This window comes from Ascaphus truei, chromosome 7 (genome assembly GCF_040206685.1).
Source record: "Ascaphus truei isolate aAscTru1 chromosome 7, aAscTru1.hap1, whole genome shotgun sequence".
NCBI lineage: Eukaryota > Metazoa > Chordata > Amphibia > Anura > Ascaphidae > Ascaphus > Ascaphus truei.
In genome coordinates, this window is record NC_134489.1 from 37,641,880 (window position 1) to 37,656,758 (window position 14,879).

The following is a 14,879-nucleotide window of genomic DNA, read 5'->3' on the forward strand; positions in this document are numbered from 1 at the left end:
CTATAAGCACGGCCTAACACTTGAGAGTGTAATGTGCCTTTTTATTATTGTTACTTTGTAAGTGCGTTTTTTACACTTCTTAATATAAAGTTATATATATATCTATATGTAGCTTAGGTCACCCTCTGGGCTCCCCGGTGGCCCCTTACGTTCCGATCTGCTGCGGAGAGGTGCCGGTAACCGTGGGAGGAGTAGCGGAACCGGGGAGGCGATCGCATCGCCTGGAGCCCCTTTGCAGGGCGCCGCCATGTTAGAATAGGCCACGCATGCGCCGAAGGATTCTGACGGCCCGGCGGCCATTGAGGAGCTGCGCATGCGCAGTAAGACCCCAGAGCGACGGCCATTAGGACAGGCTCGAATGGAACTACAAGCCCCATCATGCACAGGTGCTGAAGATCAGGTGGTCCAGATCAGCCAATAGGACTGCAGCAATCCCCTGCTCCCTGCTATTGATAATTTGCGTGCACTTGGAGCACGCCAGTCAGAGTTAGGACACAGAGAAGTGAGGGTATAGGTGCAGGGTGTCTGTGACCCCCTACACTAGGCCAGAGACCACCCTGATAGGCCCCAGCTAAGCCCCGACTCCCCTGTAAGCTTTTGGCTGCTACAGGGAAAGGCCCTTAGACAGGGACACTGCCCCATTAGCTTATCAGTATCAGGGACACCGCTGCGACCCTGCGCAGCACTGGCGGTCTACGGTCTGGGACCAGACCATCATTGCATCATAGAGACTATCTTCGTGTGGGACACTCCAGCGGGATACCAACCTACGCGGTGGCAGACTCATCGCAGAGGCGAATTCCATCGCTGGATCAGTGGATCCTTTCTGTCATCCATCGGTGCGCCCGGGTGCTGGAGCACCCGGCAGGTACCTAACTACACCAAGTGCACCAACCGTACATTTATTCTAAGGGGCAGTGCTGTCTCACACATTGGAATGGGTGCGGGACTTTAAGGACACGGTGTTGGGAACACGTGTGTGGGTTACGGCCGTGCGAGGTTTGGCGAGTAGCTGTACCTCATTAGCATTCTTAAGTGATGGCTATGATCTAAGTGTTGTTCTGATTATACTGTTTATATGCTAAGAGTAAAGAGTTACTGTTTTACCATATTGGTGTGTATTACTCATATATGTTCCTTCATAGTTAGGATTCCGCAGAGGTGGAGGCATTGTCATGTATCGAATCAGGTAGACCCCACGCTCTCAGTGGCGGAGGTTCAGGCCTCCTGTGAGCCACAGGTAACGTACCACACACACCGTACACACACACACACACACACACACACACATATATACTGAATATACAGGGCTTGACAAATTACCCAAAAAACTACTCGCCCAACCAAAAAAGCTACTCGTCACCTAGCCCCACCCCACTTTAAAAAAAATGTAATAAATTCCTAATAAGAACTAACCACATTCGTTTTTGACATAACAGTTTATTGTATTACTATTCTGGAAGCCAGAGGGTCACGTGGAGATGACTTAGCTCAGATAGTGTCAACTCGCCCTCTTTTCTAAGCACGACAAGGTCTGTTTCTTTTCTTACTTTATTTTGGAGAAAGCAGGGAAATACAGTTGCTTGTGTAGAGGTGTAGGTATCTCTGTGTGTGCTTAGTAGTAAAGGGAGGTGAAAAGATAATCCTGCAGCACCATTACAGGGGTAACAGCGAGGTACTCACGAGTCCAGAGCAATGGTGGAAAAGGATAAAGCAATGTATGCTGGGTAGTAAGATAGTCTGGGGACAGACCATCTGTGGGCAGAGCAGAGGGGGATAAAGCAGACTAGCCCATTAGAGAGAAAGGCTGGGGCTGCCATGACAACTCACAGGAGTGTCTGGGGGAGATACAACATGTATCAAAAATGTAGCATCTTAATGCAGCAAACTGCTGGGAGAGGGGAACTGGCACTGTGTTTGTGTGCAGAACCAAACACATACAGCTGGCACTAATAAGCTGACAAGCAGGGCTGCGAGGAAAAGGGGGGGGGGGGTGAAAGAGAAGTGTAGACAGGGGTATACCTGTTCCATGACAATTACATTTATACTTTACTACAATTAATCCTTGTTACGTGTGTGTGTGTATATAAATGTCGGATTACCTCACTAATCTAGAGGGAAAAAAAGCCAGATGTGAATGACTAGTTTCCTGAACCACTTAACCAGTGTCTGGATGCCCCCGCTTCACAATATCTAAAGCAGCAATCCCGCCTGGGATCTTACCTGATCCGCAGTCCCTCAATGTCCAGGTACCCTCATTCCCGCAATGTTATATATTGGAGGGGAGGTGTTCCCTACCTGTCTTCTGGGTTAGGGGGTTTCCGATGTCTCCCGTGTGAAGCATGGGATTCTGATCTGGAAGAAAGCAGCATAGGTTATTTCGGTGTAGGTATAGGCCAGCTAAGATATATAGGGTAAATAAGATATCCAGCTGTCAGAGTTTGACTGTCACGCTCCTCGTTCCCTTCCCAGACTCTTTTCTCTCCATCCACTGATGCTGATCCCCTCCCCCCGGTGTTTCTACAGATGACTATTCCTTCTGATTTGAATGCAATTCCTACTTTTACTAATTAACTTTGCAAATAAACTTTAAATGTTTTTCATTTTTGAGTATACCAGTCAAAATAATCTACAAGTTTGAAGTGTACCTACAAGGTACCAGAGTTGGTGTCTTGGGCTCGCCGGCTGGGGGGGCTGGCTGATGCTGCACATTTCCCCTGACCTGTGGCCAGTCCCTCCTGCCAGTTGCGGCTGGTCCCCGTCTCTCAGCTGCCTGCATGACCTGTGTCCTACGCTGCCAAGCTTCCACTGCCGGCGCACGACCATGCTCTGACGTCAGCGTGCCGGAAGTAAGGTTGGCCCAGCTTCCGGCACGCCGCGTGCTGACATCAGCGCCCCAGCACTCCTGCAGTGGAAGCTTGGCGGCGTGGGACAGATGTCATGCAGGCAGCTGAGAGCCAGGGCCCGGCCGCAACTGGCAGCAGGGCCTGGCCACAGGTCAAGGGAATTGTGCAGCATTGGCCAGCCGGGCCCCCTCCAGCCAGCGGCCCCCCACCCTGACCCAAGGTAAGTGTGTATTTTTATATGTATTGGGGGGCTTGTGGGTATTTTTATATGTATTGAGAGGCCTGGGGGAATTTTTATATATATATTGGGGGGCTTGGGGGTATTTTTATATGTACTTGTTATATGTATTGGTGGGCTTGGGGGAATTTTTATATGTACTTGTTATATGTATTGGTGGGCTTGGGGGAATTTTTATATATATTGGGGAGCTTGGGGGTATTTTTATATGTACTTGTTATATGTATTGGTGGGCTTGGGGGAATTTTTATATGTATTGGGGGGCTTGGAGGTATTTTTATATGTATTGTATGTCTTTATTTATATAGCCCATTAATGTACATAGCGCTTCACAGTAGTATTATATGTGGTAATCATATAAATAACAAATAATATAAATAACGGGTCTTGAGAATAAGTGCTTCAGACATAAAAGTAACATTAAGGAAGAGGAGTCCCTGCTGCGAGGAGCTTACAATCTAATTGGTAGGTAGGGAGAACGTACAGAGACAGTAGGAGGGAGTTCTGGTAAGTGTGTCTGCAGGGGGCCAAGCTTTATGTATCGTGTCCAGTATTATCCACAGTGCTATTCATATGCTTCTTTAAGCAAGTGTGTCTTAAGGTGGGTCTTAAAGGTGGATAGAGAAGGTGCTAGTCAGGAACTGAGGGGAAGGGCATTCCAGAGGTGTGGGGCAGTCAGTGAGAAAGGTTTAAGGCGGGAGAAGGCTTTAAATACAAAGGGGGTAGAAAGAAGATATCCTTGAGAAGAACGCAAAAGTCTGGATGGTGCATAGCGAGAAATTAGGGCTGAGATGTAAGGAGGGGCAGAAGAGTGTAAAGTTTTAAAAGTGAGGAGAAGAATTGAGTGTGAGATGCGGGATTTGATCGGAAGCCAGGAGAGGGATTTCAGGAGGGGAGACGCGGAGACAGATTTAGGAAAGAGTAGAGCGATTCTGGCAGCAGTGTTTAGGATAGATTGTAGGGGAGACAGGTGAGAGGCAGAAAGGCCGAACAGCAGGAGGCTATAGTAATCAAGACGGGAGAGAATGAGGGCCTGAGTCAGAGTTTTAGCAGTCGAGCAACAGAGGAAAGGGCGTATCTTTGCGATATTGCGGAGGAAAAAGCGACAGGCTTTAGAACCGTTTTGAATGTGAGAGGAGAATGTGAGAGAGGAGTAGAGCGTGACCCCTAAGCACCGTGCTTGGGCTATTGGGTGAATGATGGTTCTTCCAACAGTAATGTGGAAGGAGGTAATAGGGCCAGGTTTGGGAGGAAGTATGATGAGCTCTATCATGGAACAAGAATCACATTTCTGCCTGACCCCCCTTCTGCTTGTCAGCTCCTTAAGTTCAGCTGCATGCATTTGTTCCACATACACACACCGTGCCTGTGTGATGTATCAATATGTTGCCCTTTCTGCCTGTGAGCAGGTAGCCAGTGAGTTGCTACAGCAACCTCTGAGATTCTTCTCAGAATGGGCTATTCTGCTCTCCCCTCTTGTTTGTTTCCAGATAGTCTGTCCCAAGACTATTCCTGCACCCAGAATTCCCTCACACTTCCTTTTACTTCCAACAGCTGAGTGAGTACGTTCTGTTACCTCTCTACTGGCAAGGCCTTATCCTTTTCAACTTTCCCTACTATCAAGCACATTCACTATAGAGACTCTCTCACAACACCATCTTCCACAAGTGCCTTTGTGAATCTATGCTTTCCCCAATAAAGTAAAGAAAAGACAAAGTACTTGTTGTGCTTGTAACAGGAATGAGTTGAAGCTATCTGGGCTATTCATACCACACGTGACTCTGGCCTCAGATTAGTGAAAAGGAGGACTGTGTGCCTTAAAGACACATACAGGAGCTGCTACTCAAAGACTTTATGCTAACACAGAGCAGTCTCTGCAGACTGACAAGCAGCAGCCTTACTAACAGCAAGCAGCTTACACTGCACACAGCCTGCAACCAACACTCAAGGCTCCAGCACTGCAGTCAGACAAGTGCATTATACACAGAACCTTGATGGCTCTTTTCTGTCTTTGAGTCCACCCTCTGCACAGCTTCACAGTGAGGGATTACCATCTCATCTAACCCTGCGCACATTCCCACGGCCAGCGCCACCAAGGGCCACGCCACCGGACACCGCCAGGACATGGATCAGAGCCACCGGACACCTGTAAGTACAGCTACCCCTACGCTGAACGCTGCAGGACACGGCTCGGCATCATCTGAGACAGTCGCCCATCGCTGACGCAGGTAACAGACCGCATGCCACACGCATTGGCTAAAGGCCTACACACACCTACAGCATGGCAGAACTCAGATCCTCACCAGACATCACGCAGGAGTGACCACTCAGACACAGAGACCGCCGCACAACTGCAAACGGTGCAGGAAGGCGCAAGGCCTAAACGGATATTCACACTGACACAAAAGGCGCTCGAAAAGTACGAAACTGACATTGAAGCGCACCGCGCTAAATCAGAGTTGGCCTGGGAAAGAACCACACTTGGGATACGCAATGTCGCCGACGCTGGCAATTATGTACAACAGCTCGAGCAGGCAATAACTCAATTAAAGGTAGATCACGCATGCTACCAAGAGCTGTCAGAGGCATATGTCACTTACTTGGCCAGGGCTAACATCTGAAAGCCTGCAAGAAAGGGACTTATAGCATAACATTGACACGTGACAGCCGCGTGTGAACCTCTATCACGGAACCCGAGAGTAAGAGAAAAGACCTTTTGCTGGAGGCCGCATCGCCGCGCTCCAACACATCCAGACAATCGTCAAGGTCAGCAAGATCAGCGCAATCTCACGTGTCTAGCGCAAGTGCAAACGCCACCAAGGCGCGAGCCACCGCAGAGGCCGAACGCGCCAGAGCCACATACGCTCAGAAAGAGGCAGCCATGAAACTAGAAAGGGCCCGCATAGAAGAGGAGCAGACAGCTGCTTCACCGCCACTGAACGGAAAAAGACAGAGGTGGACGTTAACCTAGAGGCCCTAAATCAAGAAAGGGAAGCTGCTGCCGCCATAGCCCAAGCCGAAGTCTTAGAAGCAGCTGCGTAAGAGGACGGCGGGGAGCAACTGTACAGACGGATAGCCTCAGAGGATCCAATCCAACGCACTGAAGACTACGTAAGGAGCCTCTTCAGTGTAAACACCAGCGCACCATCTCAACACGAAGGGAGTGATTCAACAGACACCGAAGACTTGCTAGGTCAGCGTGGAGAAGACGCTGTTCCTTTAAGGGTACATGCTACCTGGGACAGCCACAGCCACAACAGTGATCCACACGCCAGCGTGCACACGGATGCACTACAACAGGCTCGCAATCCAGGTACACCCACACGGGAAAACACAGCCCCTCACACTGACCAGCAGTCATCACGCGACCACGCCAAGAAAGAGGCGACTGCATGGACCCTCCCAGCAACTACCTCAGAACGTGACCAACACGCCGATGCCTCAGGCCTGACAGACATGGCCAAGTACATGATCCGGCGTGACCTGGTGCAAACAGGACTTACCAACTTTGACGACGTCCCGAGAACTACCGAATGTGGAAGTTCACGTTCAAGGACGCAATCAAGAGCCTGGGCGTCTCAGCTAGGGAAGAACTCAGACTGCTAGCCAAATGGCTGGGAAAAGAATCCATGGAACACGTGAAGAGACTCAGGGCAGCAAATGCGAACCACCCCCAAGTAGGTCTTGACCTAATATGGGAAAGGCTAGAAGAGTGCTACGGTAACCCGGAAGCAGTCGAAGATTCGCTCTTCAAAAGAGTCGACAGCTTTCCCAGGATCACAGCTAAAGACTACTCGAAGTTACGAGAGCTCGGGGACCTGCTGCAAGAGCTAGAGTTTGCAAGAAAAGACCATTCCTTAACAGGTCTCAACGTCCTAGACTCAGCTCGTGGAGTGAGACCCATCTTGGAGAAGCTACCTTACAACCTCCAAGAAAGATGGATTTCACAAGGCTCCAAATACAAAAGGGAGAAGCAAGTCGCCTTCCCCCCATTCTCATTCTTCTTGAGCTTCATCCGCGAAGCGGCAAGGACAAGGAACGATCCCAGTTTTATCTTGGGTGCGCAAGCCACACACAGTGCAAGCAGCTGGAGGAATGAGAGACCAGTGGCGAGATACGGTAACCCTCAAACACCCATCTCGGTCCATAGGACAGACGTGTCTCCCACGACCCAAACTACTCCTGATCAGTCGTCACCGGAGACGAGAAACCAAGGGACCCAAACAGGGTATGTCCCATACACAAGAAGCCACACCCACTTAACAGTTGCTTTGGGTTCAGGATGAAGTCCCTAGAGGAACGCAAGAAGTTACTCGGAGAATTCGGAGTTTGCTTCAGGTGCTGCGATTCCACAACTCACCTAGCCAGAGACTGTAAAGAAGACATCAAATATGCAGTGTGCAAAAGTGACAAGCACGTAACATCTCTACATCCAGAGGCGCTGACACTCCACCAACTCAACAACCCATCCTCCGTAGCGGAGCATGGCGGGAAGGAAGGAGGAGGGGAGCCAACATCTGTCATGTCTCTGTGCACCGAGGTTTGCGGAAAAGGAAGTGACAAAATGTCCTGCTCCAAAATATGCCTTGTCGCAGTGCACCCCCAGGGACAACCTGAGAAGGCTATTCGGATGTATGCAATCCTCGACGATCAAAGTAACAGATCATTGGCGAAGATGGAATTCTTCAACTTATTCAAATCACAAGACAATGCCTCACCCTACACCCTCAGAACCTGTGCAGGGTCAACTAAGACAACGGGGAAGAGCAAGCGGTTACATCATACGTTCAGTGGATAACAGAGTGAAGATAGCTCTCCCCACACTCATCGGGTGCAACCATATGGCAGCTAACAGGGACGAGATTCCCACACCAGACGTGGCACGCCATCACCCGCACCTCAGAGGAATAGCCAACTACATCCCGCCGGTAGAACAAGGCGCCAAGATCTTGCTGCTGCTCGGTAGTGACATCTTGAGGGTACATAAAGTCCGTAAACAGCGTAACGGACACCACAACGCACCAAGACTTGACCTAGGATGGGTGATAGTGGGCAACGTGTGCACTGACAAAGGGCATGGACAAGACTGTTGACGCCCGCAGAACGGTGGTAACATAATGTGGACACACATCCCTCTCTGAACCATGTCTTGGCCATCTCCAAGTGACAGGAGGGCCAAGTGAAGAGAAGAGACAAGGTCATACCCCTGAGATCAACAAAAACATCCTCACATCAGGGGGATGTGACAATGGCCTAGGATGCTTAGTGGTTCAGACAACCAAGGATGACGAGTCGACTCCACCGAAGGAAGAAAGTAACCTCCTGAAGGTGACCGACAAAAGGATCTCCCAAAAGAAAAGAAACAAATCAGACAGTCCTCCTGAGAGCAATGACACAGCTGAGATGTACAGCCATTACTCTCCACAGAATACCAAGCGACAAAGCAGCCAGCTGCCACGGCTGGAATAGCCGCAAAGTATTGCACCCTGCAGGTGAAACCACAGGGGCAAAAAGACTGTTCTTTCACACACGTAAAAGGAGACAGTTGCAGAAACATGTCTCAAAAGGATTTACAAGGACAAAAGAGACTGTTCTTCATCATGTCCAGGGAGAAAACAACCTCCTGAGGGCAGTCAACAAAGAGACACAAAGGCGTATCGCCAAAATACGTGGAGACGTTCTCGTGCAAGAGGAATGCACCGATGACTTAGGGTGCACAGCGTTCCAGACCACAAGGGACGACGACAAGCAAAAACCATCGATGGAAGATAGAGGATTCCTGAGGTTAACTGTCAAGGAGCTTGTTAAAGACGGACCGGGCAGTTGGGTGAACCCGCTACCATTCCGTTCACCAAGAAGGCGCCTCCCCAACAATGCAGAACATGCCATCTCTAGGTTCACTTCGCACCGCTGCGACTAACAAAGGAAACCGGAGACCAAAAACAACTTTGTAGTCTTCATCCAGAAGATATTCCTTACCGGCCACGCAAAGCCAGCACCTCTAATGAAGGAAGGTGAAGAATGCTGGTACCTCCAGTCATCTGGGGTCTACCACCCTCAGGAACCCGATCAAATCCGGGTAGTGTTCAGCCCCAGCGCTCAGCTCCAGAGAGTCTCCCTGAACGACGCCCTCTTTACTGGACTAGACCCGACAACCAGTCTTCCAGGAGTGTTGTTCCGCTTCCACAAGGAGCCAAAAGCCATCTCCTCCTGCCAAACGCCAGGTGATAGAGTGACAGGCTAACACGACTGGCATGCCTACGAGGGGATGCACTCTGTAGGTAAAACTACAGAGACAAAAGGACTGTTCTCTCACAAAGCTAAAAGAAAACAGTGCCAGAGACTTTTACACAAAGACATTGTGGTGCAACCAGCTAACATGGAGCTGTGCATCCACCCTGCATCCTTTGCCAAAGAACCTTGGCCAAGGGACTTTGAAACCAGTGATACCGGCCGGTATCACATCGCTATGTGGACATGGACTCTTGCATTGTTTGAGAATGTGATGTTATCTTTGTTATGCATTGCACATATGTTCCACATATTTCAGTTATATAGTGGTATCTCCAGATACCAGATGGGGAGTATCATGGAAAAAGAATCACATTTCTGCCTGACCCCCCTTCTGCTTGTCAGCTCCTTAAGTTCAGCTGCATGCATTTGTTCCACATACACACACCGTGCCTGTGTGATGTATCAATATGTTGCCCTTTCTGCCTGTGAGCAGGTAGCCAGTGAGTTGCTACAGCAACCTCTGAGATTCTTCTCAGAATGGGCTATTCTGCTCTCCCCTCTTGTTTGTTTCCAGATAGTCTGTCCCAAGACTATTCCTGCTACCCAGAATTCCCTCACACTTCCTTTTACTTCCAACATTGGCTGAGTGAGTACGTTTGGTTACCTCTCTACTGGTAAGGCCTTATCCTTTTCACCTTTCCCTACTATCAAGCACATTCACTATAGAGACATTCTCTCACAACACCATCTTCCACAAGTGCCTTTGTGAATCTATGCTTTCCCCAATAAAGTGAAGAAAAGACAAAGTACTTGTTATGCTTGTAACAGGAATGAGTTGAAGCTATCTGGGCTATTCATACCACACGTGACTCTGGCCTCAGAATAAGCAATGTTTTTGCCATGTTAAGTTTATATCGGCGGAGGGCCATTCAGAATGATATCGCAGAGAGACATTCAAAAACTTTGGTTTGTACAGCAGGTGTAAGGTCGGGGTTGTAAAGTTAATTTGTGTGTCGTCATCATAGAGGTGATATTTAAATGCAAGAGATGTTATCAGGTCACCTAGAGAGAGTGTGTATAGAGTAAAGAGAAGAGGTCCCAGGAGAGAACCCTGGGGTACCCCCACAGAGAGATCAATAGAGGAGGAGGTGTTAGCAGAAGAGACACTGAAAGTACGATGGGAGAGGTAAGAGGAGAACCAGTATAGAGCTTTGTTCCGAATACCAAGAGTATGTAGAATGTGAAGGAGAAGAGGGTGGTACACGGTGTCAAATGCTACAGAGAGGTCGAGTAATATGAGCAGAGTGTAATGACCTCTGTCTTTGGCAGCATGGAGGTCATCAGTTATTTTAGTGAGGGCTGTTTTAGTGGAGTGAGGAGTGCAGAAGCCAGATTGTAAAGGGTCTAGGAGAGAATAGGCAAGCGAGAGAATACAATACGTTCAAGGAGTTTAGAGGCAAAAGGCAGGAGGGAGACAAGTCGATAGTTAGAAAGACAGGTAAGGTCAAGCTTGCCGTTTTTGAGTAATGGTATAACTGTTGCATGCTTGAGGGAGAATGGAAAAGTACCAAAGTAGAGGGAGGAGTTAAAAATGTGTGTGAGCTTAGGGATTATAGTAGGACTGTAAGAGACGTAAGCAGAGGTACGAAATGGAGACCGTTTAAAGTGAAACTTAAATTAGGCTTTATTGCGCCTGTCCCTTTAACACAGCAAAACATTCAAAATAAGCAAAAGAAAACCTACTCCACTTCGGAGAATATCTACACATGTAGTCCAGTCCTCTCTAACTGGGTGGTTAGCTAAGCTAATTACCAGCCCAAATATATATATAGATATATACAGATATATAACAGTCCCATAAGAAAGTCTTATCTGTATCTTGTAGCTGTAGGGGAAGGACTCTCTGCTCTCCTGGGTCTGCACCCTGTGTGCTATAGCAATATTAGGATCCAAGTTTAGAAATCTTGTCCCCTTTGTCTTGCTGTCAGCCTGCAGTCTCTTTGCAGCTCAATAGAGATAGAGAAATTGGTAAAAGCGCTCCAATGCCAGGAAAGACAAAATGTGGTATAGCCAAGACCACTTCATCGGGTGGGTCTCATGACACATTAAAGTACCCTTTTATTTATTTTTGACTTTGGGTCCTTCCTGCTCCTTTTGGCTTGTGTGCTCCGTTCATCGTTTTACTTCTCTTTGCAGCTCAAGACATCTGTTTGTTCCCCAGGTCAGCCCAGTTGTGGACTAGCTGTGTCTCACATGACACTATTTCACAGAGCTCTGATTAGGCAGGTGGAGTTGGTTAATTGCTGGTGTGCAATTAACCAGCACACTGCTGGATCAGAGGCTAGTTTCTTAACAGGGACAAGTCCCTGTTACAAGGACCAAGCGATTTTAGGAGATGGGAGGGAATGGGGTCAAGAGAGCAAGTGGTAGAGGAGAAGAGGAGATCAACAGTGACACAGCCTCCTCTGAGATAGTGGAAAAAGAGTCAAGGAAGGCAGTAGGAGAGTTAGGAAGCGGTGTAGGATGGAAGGAGGAAAAAGAGGGGATAGTCTGACGTATGGATTCCACCTTTTCCTTAAAATAGTCAGCAAAGTCCTGAGGTGCGATGGAGGAAGAAGAGGCAGCTGAGGGTGATTTGAGTAGAGCGTCAAAGACAGAAGAGTCGGTGTGGGTTAGACTTGTGCGTGTTGATTAGTGAAGAAAAGTAGGTTTGTTTAGCTTGGGAGAGGGCAGAGTTGAAACAGGATAGTATAAATTTGTAGTGAAGGAAGTCTGCGAGTGTGAGATTTCCTCCAGAGGCATTCAGAGGAGCGAGTGCAGGAACGCAGCATGCGCGTGTGGGAATTTAGCAGGGTCTGGCGTTGGAAGGGCGAGGACGGCAGAGCGAAAGCGGGGCATGTAGATCAAGAGAGGAGGATAAAGCAGAGTTTTAGTTCCTGACCAGGTTGTCAGGGTCTGTAGCACAGCTGAGGAGAGGGAGGAGCGTAAAGTGGACTCAAAGGCTGGTAGGTTAATAGAGTGCAGGTTTCTGCAGAAACGAAGAGGTGGAGAAGGGGAGAAGCGAGATAGAAATGGAGAAATCAGAGAGAGAAAAGTATTGGGGTGCTTGGGGGTATTTTTATATGTATTGGGGGAATTTTTATATGGGTTGGGGGCTTAGAGGAATTTTTATATGGGTTGGGGGCTTAGAGGAATTTTTATATGGGTTGGGGGCGTAGAGGAATTTTTATATGGGTTGGGGGCTTAGAGGAGTTTTTATATGTATTGGGGGCTTGGGGGAATTTTTATATGTATTGCGGGGCTTGGGGGAATTTTTATATGTATTGGGGGAACTTTTATATGTATTGGGGGTCTTGGGGGAATTTTTATATGTATTGGGGGCTTGGGGGAATTGTTATATGGGTTGGGGTATTTTTTCTATGTATTTGGGAGGGTGTGTGTGTGTGTGTGTGTGTGTGTGTGTGTGTGTGTGTGTGTGTGTGTGTGTGTGTGTGTGTGTGTGTGTGGTTATATGTATTTTTTTCTTCTATGTATTGGGTAGGTGGGTTTTTTGTATGCATTTGGGGTGTGGGGATTTTTTTGTATATATTTGGGGGTGGGAAGTTTTTTTGCATTGGGGATGGGAAGTTTTTTGGTACAGTATATATCTTGTGGGGGGAGGGAATGAGTGAGCGTGGGGTAATTGACAAAGGGACAGGAGAGGGGTTGAGTGAGGAAAATAGGGAGTAAGAGTGAGACGCAGGGGAGAGAAATACATGAGAGGCGGGAGAGTGAGGGGGTGAGACGGAAGGAGAGAAATACATGGGAAGAGGGGGGGAAGAGATGGGGCTCGAGAGGTGTGAAATGGTGGGGGGGGCGGGCCGGCTGATGGTGCGGTTTTTAAATTAAAAATCATAACACAATTTCAGTCACAAAAAAGAAATAAGTTTCACTTAGAATGCACGTGCACGGCACACACCATTTGCTATTAGCTATTTGCACTTCTATATTTATACTAACTGAATTCCTCGTGTTTGTTTGTGAGTCTCTGTGTGATTGACAGTGTGTGAATGTGAGTGACCGTGTGCGAGTGACCGTGTGCGAGTGTCAGTGGGTGACTGAGTGGGTGGGTGACTGACTAGGTGGGTGGGTGGTTGACTGGGTGGGTGTAACGGATCGGGGGACTCGCAGTTCCCAGCATGTCCCCGTCACCCCAGAGGCTAGCTGTCCAGCTCCCCTACGTCCCCAATCTCTATCTCCTTCCCTGAGCCGTTCCTCCACGGCACGGTCCACACGCCCAGGCTCACGCTCTGCGCACGCGGTTCCCTTACCGAGCGCGCGCCCTCCCAATCGCGGGTCCCCTAGCGATGTACATGCGCCCCTCGCGTGCCTCCATCATTCCTGCCTTTTCCCTACCTGGTTCCTCCTTCCCCTCTATCTCCCGTGCCGAGCACCTCCTCCGCTGGACGTCCCCCACGCTGCGGTGCGCGCGCATAACAGTGTTACAGGAGGCGCGCGCTCCCGCTCTAGTTACCTGCCGCCTCCACGCTCTGGCTCCGCCCCCCGTCGGTTGCAGGCTGCCTTCTACTGCCCTTGAACCCTGGTTTTCGGACATCACTACGCTGCTCTCTACAACCCCTGAACTGTGGCACTAGGACATTACTCTCCGACCTCTGGCACTCAGCAAGTATAACGTTAACCCTTATTCACCAGGCCCGGCAACGCTACTACCACACTCCGGGCACGCCCTCACTGCTGTGGGTGCGTGTTATACCCTTACCCACCTCAGTACTGGGGACTGGCCAGGTCTGCGGGCATACAGGCGTTACAGTGGGTGACTGGGTGGGTTGGTGACTGGGTTGGTGGGTGTCTGGGTGGGTATGCTTGTCTGGGTGGGTATGGGTTTCTGGGTGGGTGTCTGGGTGGGTGGGTGTCTCTCTGACTGCTGAGAAGGGAGGGGGCCCACCTGTGCAGCAGAGTTCGGTGTGGTCCAGGCGGCTGATCACTGTTGCGGTCTACTTCTGGGATCCTGCACATGCCGTGCGTCGCCGAGCAGGCCAGCACATGCGCAAGCCTGGCTCAGGTCGCGTCAGCTTCCATTCTCCATGGCACGGGACCTTCGCACTCCTGAATGCAGTTCAGGATTTGTTCAAGGCTGCCTCCTGATCTCCTTGACGTTGAGACGTCACGTTGGCATGGCAACGGGCTGTCATTTGACGCCGCACAGCCATTTGTAATGCTGAAAATGCCGGTAGACTCAGCACCACGCCGCCGCAATAACCCGCCGCACCACCTCACCAACAGATAAAATGCAGTGGCCCCCGGGCGACCACATTTGTCGAGGCCTATATATAGCGTAAACAAAATATATATTATTTTTTTTAAGTGCCACTTAAACTGCCTTTTTAAAGCAAATATTTGCCTGTTTTGGTTTCTTTGTAAATTAAGCAAATTATGTATTTCTTCTGGACCTCAAATGGGGGAAGTGTTTGTCAACCAAGTGTTTTCTGTACTCTTAGCCTACCTATGCCATTAGTACATTTTGGTAATAGTAATTGTGCTGCTCGTATATACTCCATTGT

General features: G+C 49.2%; 1 protein-coding gene across 1 annotated transcript in view; it reads left to right on the plus strand.

The window, feature by feature from the left end:
* Nucleotides 1-14,879, plus strand: part of LOC142499000 (SLAM family member 9-like) — a 70,877-nt gene that overhangs the window by 12,151 nt on the left and 43,847 nt on the right. The gene's annotated exons all lie outside the window — the stretch shown is intronic.